The sequence below is a fragment of the Dermochelys coriacea genome, chromosome 17 (assembly GCF_009764565.3).
Source record: "Dermochelys coriacea isolate rDerCor1 chromosome 17, rDerCor1.pri.v4, whole genome shotgun sequence".
Classification (NCBI taxonomy): Eukaryota; Metazoa; Chordata; order Testudines; family Dermochelyidae; genus Dermochelys; species Dermochelys coriacea.
In genome coordinates this window covers 21,831,711-21,837,749 of record NC_050084.1, presented here as the reverse complement: position 1 = coordinate 21,837,749, position 6,039 = coordinate 21,831,711, and positions in this window count along the sequence as shown.

The window sequence follows — 6,039 nt, the reverse complement described above, 5'->3', positions numbered from 1 at the left end:
TCGGAAAGCAGAAATACATCCATGTGTCAGTGGACACCTTCTCTGGAGTTATCTGGGCTACACCCCATGTGTCCACAGGCAGCAAGGATGTGATAAAACATTGGCAGGCATGTTTTGCTGCATTAGGGGTGCCCCGATCGATAAAGACAGACAATGGAGCTGGGTATGTGGCCAGGCGCACCGCAACCTTTTTACAAATGTGGGGGATAACACACAAAACAGGGGTGACAGGCAATTCGACAGGCCAGGCCATTATTGAACGATCTCATGGTACTTTGAAAGAAATGTTGGATAAGCAGGCACAAACTGGACAGGATGCAGTAGTTCAGACACCAGCTGGGCGATTAGCTAAAGCGGTATATGTCCTTAATTGGTTGCAACCTAGTAGTGCTGATAACAATCATGTTCCAATGCAAAGACATCTAGGAAGTATTGGGATAGAACATGAGCAGAAGAAACCTAAGGTGAAATGGTTTGACTATGCCTCTCAACAATGGAAGGGGCCAGCACCATTGCTAACCTGGGGACGGGGTTATGCTTGTGTCTCCCTTGATGAAGGTCCTCGGTGGATACCAGCTAAGTGGGTGCGGCCGTGGCTACAGCAACCTCGCTTGCCCTTGAACCCGGCGCCTGGAGAACAAGATCCCGCGCTTGGAGAGGGAGCATCAGAGGAGGTTGTGCTTGCAGCCATATCCTGTTTATTTCCAGAATGAGGATGTGGGTTATCGATATTGTTATAGTGTTATTGCTTGGGTTACAGGGGGGACTCCTTGTACCCCTACGTGTGCGAATGACGTATAACCTATGGGAACGTCTAGCATTGATAGCCAATGTCACACACTTTTGTTTGTCTGATTCTGTGGCAGCCGGGGAACTACTGAGCACTTGTCTTGTGCCCATATGTCATCATCCCGAAGAAATTGGCAGTCACACCATGCTTGCAGCTTATGCCAATTTGTCTTCACAGTATTTGAATATGGCAAATTGGGGCCCCGCCAATTACTCCTTGCCCCCTGGGGCCCTATCTTTACATACCCCGTACCCAGCCAGGGCAGATAATGTAACGTGTGCGCGAGTGGTTAATTGCACACGCGCAAAAGTACCCATGAGCTGCCAAACTGTAAGTGCCCCCCTTTTGAATTGTACTAATGCGGTTAATGTTTCTTTTAATTATGGGCATATTATTTTGCCGTCTGGTACTGCGGTGCACAAACCTTTAGTTATATTCCTGCTAATCTAAGTCATAATACCTTGTGCTGTCTTAGCCGAATGACCCTTTTGTTGCCCGGAAAGAATCAGGAGCGAAATCAGCGAAGCACGGCCCTGCAAAATACGTGTTCCGCCGATGTTACCTTATATAGTCACTCAGAATATTTGGCTTTGATGAATGCCGTTGCAGGCATTCCTGGCTTTGCAACTTATTACACAGTGCAAACTTTGAATGCATTAGCTTGTTTTTCTGTTAAAGCGCTTAATGCTACATTACAGGCAATTGCTCTTTTAAGTATGGAACAACAGGAATTAAGAGATGCCATTTTAGATAATCGAGCTGCGATTGATTTTCTATTGCTTAAGCATCCCTGGTGTTGCTATTATGGAAAATGCTTTTAATTTAGAGAAATTAGTGTGTTGGAGTATTAAACAGTTTAATCTAATTTTTGAAATATTAACTGAGTTATTAATCGATGTAGATAGCATTTGCCATGCAGTTTTATATAATAGTGCTGCGAGTGAATTTTTGTTATTAGCACATGGACACGGATGTAAAGATTTTGAGGGTATGTGTTGTGTTAATTTGTCAGATCATTCTCACTCTGTTCATGAGTTACTTGCAAAATTAGAACAAAATATGAATAACATCATTATAGCACACTCTTTTATTAATTGGTATCTGTATTGGTATAATTTGTTTGTGTGGTCCATATATAGTTCAATGTATGCGTTGGGGAATGTCACGGATGATTCAAGCTGCTTTTAAACAAAAAGGGGGAGATGTGGGAAATGCTGAGTATCAGATGTTTTAGAAATGTGTGCCAAGTAATGGAAAAGAACAGTACAAGAGGCGGGGCTGCGGGTAACAAGTTGAAGGACAAGGCCAGAAGATTTTGGCTGAACTAAGGACTAATGATATAAGCAGCACCTGAGAGTCTTTACCACCACAAGATAATGGAACCCAAAGATAAGAATGATGAGAACATTGGGTGATAAACAACAGAAAAGGAATAAACAAGCGCTGTATATATATGGCTGTGGGAAGGGAAATAAAGTGCTTTTTACCAGCAACTGTTTCAGTTGTCCTGTGAGCCAGCCTGCTAGCAGCAACAGAGAGGCATTTCAAGTAGGGATAAGGAGGTGTTAGTACCGTTATACAAGGCACTAGTGAGACCTCACCTGGAATACTGTGTGCAGTTCTGGTCTCCCATGTTTAAGAAGGATGAATTCAAACTGGAGCAGGTACAGAGAAGGGCTACTAGGATGATCCAAGGAATGGAAAACCTGTCTTATGAAGGGAGACTTAAGGAGCTTGGCTTGTTTAGCCTAACTAAAAGAAGGTTGAGGGGAGATATGATTGCTCTCTATAAATATATCAGAGGGATAAATACAGGAGAGGGAGAGGAATTATTTCAGCTCAGCACCAATGTGGACACAAGAACAAATGGGTATAAACTGGCCACCAGGAAGTTTAGACTTGAAATTAGATGAAGGTTTCTAACCATCAGAGGAGTGAAGTTTTGGAATAGCCTTCCAAGGGAAGCAGTGGGGGCAAAAGATCTATCTGGCTTTAAGATTAAACTTGATAAATTTATGGAGGAGATGGTATGATGGGATAATGTGATATTGGTAATTAATTGATCTTTAAATATTCATGGTAAATAGGCCTAATCCCCTGAGATGAGATATTAGATGGGTGGAATCTGAGTTACCCAGGAAAGAATTTTCTGTAATATCTGGCTGGTGAATCTTGCCCATATGCTCAGGGTTTAGCTGATTGCCATATTTGGGGTCGGGAAGGAATTTTCCTCCAAAGCAGATTGGAAGAGGCCCTGGAGGTTTTTCGCCTTCCTCTGTAGCATGGGGCACGGGTCACTTGATGAAGGATTCTCTGCTCCTTGAAGTCTTTAAATCACGATTTGAGGACATAGGTGAGGTTTTTCGCAGGAGTGGTTGGGTGAGATTCTGTGGCCTGCATTATGCAGGAGGTCAGATTAGATGATCAGATTGGTCCCTTCTGACCTTAGTATCTATGAATCTATGAATCTATATAATAGGCCTCTCAGAAACGTGGTGGAACAATGATAACAGGACACAGTAATACGAAGGTACAAAATATATCTGAATGACAGAGTAGGTCACGCTGGTGCAGGGCAGCGCTATACGTGAAAGAAAGCAGAGAGTCAAATATAGTAAAAATCTTAAATGAAGCAAATTGTATCATAGAATCTGTATGGATAGAAGTTGCATGCTTGAATAATAAAGAGTATAGCAGTAAGGAAATACTACTGACCACCTGACCAGGATGGTGACAGTGATTGTGAAATGCTCAGGGAGACTAGAGAGGCTACCAAAACAGAAGATCCAGTAATAATGGAGGACTTCAATTATCCCCACATTGACTGGGTACACTTCACCTTAGGACAGGAAACAGAGATAAAATTTTTAGACACCATTAATGACTGCTTCTTGGAGCAGCTAGTCCTGGAACCCGCAAGAGGAAGGGCAATTCTTGATTTAGTCTGAAGTGGAGCACAGGATCTGGTCCAAGGGGTGAATATAGCTGGACCTCTTGGTAATTGCTTGAATTTAACATGCTTGTAGAGGGGAAAATACCAAAGAAACCCACCACAGTAGCATTTAACTTCAAAAAGGAGAACTACACAAAAACAAGGAAGCTAGTTAAGTGGAAACTAAAAGGAACAGTCACAAGTGTGACATGCCTGCAAACTGCATTGGAAGTATTTAAAAACAGCATATTAGAGGCTCAAACTAAACATATACCTCCAAAAAACAGTACATAGGACCAAAAAAAATATCACCAGGGCTAAATAACAGAGTCAAAGAGGTAGTTAGAGGAAAAAAGACATCTTTTAAAAATTGGAAGACAAATCCTCGTGAGGAAATTAGAAAGGAGCATAAAATCTGACAAACCAAGCTGAAAAAGAATTTGAAGAGCAATTAGCAACAGATACAAAAACTTACAGCAAATTTTTTTCAGTACATAAGAAGCAGGAAGTCTGTCAGTCAGTAGGACCACTGGACTATTGAGGTGCTAAGAGAACTCAAAGAAGAAAAGGCTGTTGTGGAAAAGCTTAACAAATTATTTGCACTGATCTTCACTGCAGAGGATGAGATGGAGATTTCCACATCTGAGCCATTCTTTTCAGATGACAAATCTGAGGAACTGTCCCTGATTGGGGTGTCATTAGAGGAGGTTTTGGAACAAATTGATAAATTAAACGGTAATGAGTCACTAGGTCCAGATGGTGTTCACACAAAAGGTCTTAAGGAACTCAAATGTGAAACTGAAAAATTGCTAACTGTGGTATGTAATCTATTGCTTAAATCAGCCTCCGTACTGGATGACTGGAGGATAGCTAACGTAACACAGATTTTTGAAAAAGACTCCAGAGATGTCTGGCAATTACTGGCCAGTAAGCCTAACTTCAGTGCCAGTAAAATTGGTTAAAACTATAGTAAAGACCAGAAGTATCAGACACATAGATGAACATGATATGTTGGGGAAGAGTCAACATGGCTTTTGTAAAGGGAAATCATGCTTCAACAATCTACTAGAATTCTTTGAGGGGGATAACAAGCACGTGGGCAAGAGAGATCCAGTTGATACAGTGTACTTAGACTTACAGAAAGCCTTTGACAAGGTCCAACCCAAAGGTTCTTAAGCAAAGTAAGCTGTCATGGGATACAAGGGAAGGTCCTTTCATGGATCAGTAATTAGTTAAAAGACAGGAAACAAACGGTAGGAATAAATGGTCAGTTTTCACAATGGAGACAGGTTACTACCAGGGTCCTCCAGGGTCTGAACAGGGGCCGGTGCTGTTCAACATATTCATAAATGATCTGGAAAAAGGGGCAAATAGACAGGTGGCAATGTTTGCTGATAATACAAATTTACTCAAGATAGTTAGGTCCAAAGCTGTTACAAAGGGAACTCACAAAAGTGGATCACTGGACAACAAAATGGCAGATGAAATCCAGTGTTGATAAATGCAAAGTAATGCACATTGGAAAAGATAATCCCAACTACACATATAAAATGATGGGGTCTAAATTAGAAAGTTCTTGGAGTCACTGTGGATAGTTCTCTGAAAACAGCCACTCAGTGTGCAGCAGCAGTCAAAAGAGCAAACAGAACATTAGGAACCATTAGGAAAGGGATAGATAATAAAACAGAAAATATCATAATGCCCCCCAGAAGCATTATGATATTATGCTCTGAGTGTCCCTAGCCTCTGTTTGCCAGAAGTTGGGAGCAGACCTCAGGGGATGGATCACACCATGTTTGCCCGTTCTGTTCATTCCCTCTGAAGCATCTGCCCTGTTAGCCATTCAGAAGACAGGACCCTGGACTAGATGGACCGTGGTCTGACCCAGCCTGACTGTTCTTATGTTCATCAATAAGCCTAGGGAGAAATATCTTGCTGGCCTGGGAGTAGGGGTTAAGGGAAGGCAGGGGCTACTGGGCCTTGCCAGCTAGATAGGAGAGAGCTTAGAGAGGTTCTGTCATTGCTGTGAACACCGTCAACAAGCCCACAGGGGGAAACCACCTGTCTTGACACCTAAACTCTTCACTCTCCCCAGCTGTTTGGCTCACACAGCACCAAAGCCTTAAATGTCCCTGTTTACGAGGAAGATTTTCTGGCACCAGAAGCTTTCTCCACTTCTTCATGTCTGCGAGCTGCAGGGAAGCCATCCCTCCGGAGGGATCTCAGGACCCCACAACTCACCCAGCCCCTGCAGAAGGAGGAGCTGCCTTCAGGCACAGTGCCGCATGCTCCTTAAAGCACTAGCATCGGGTAGGAA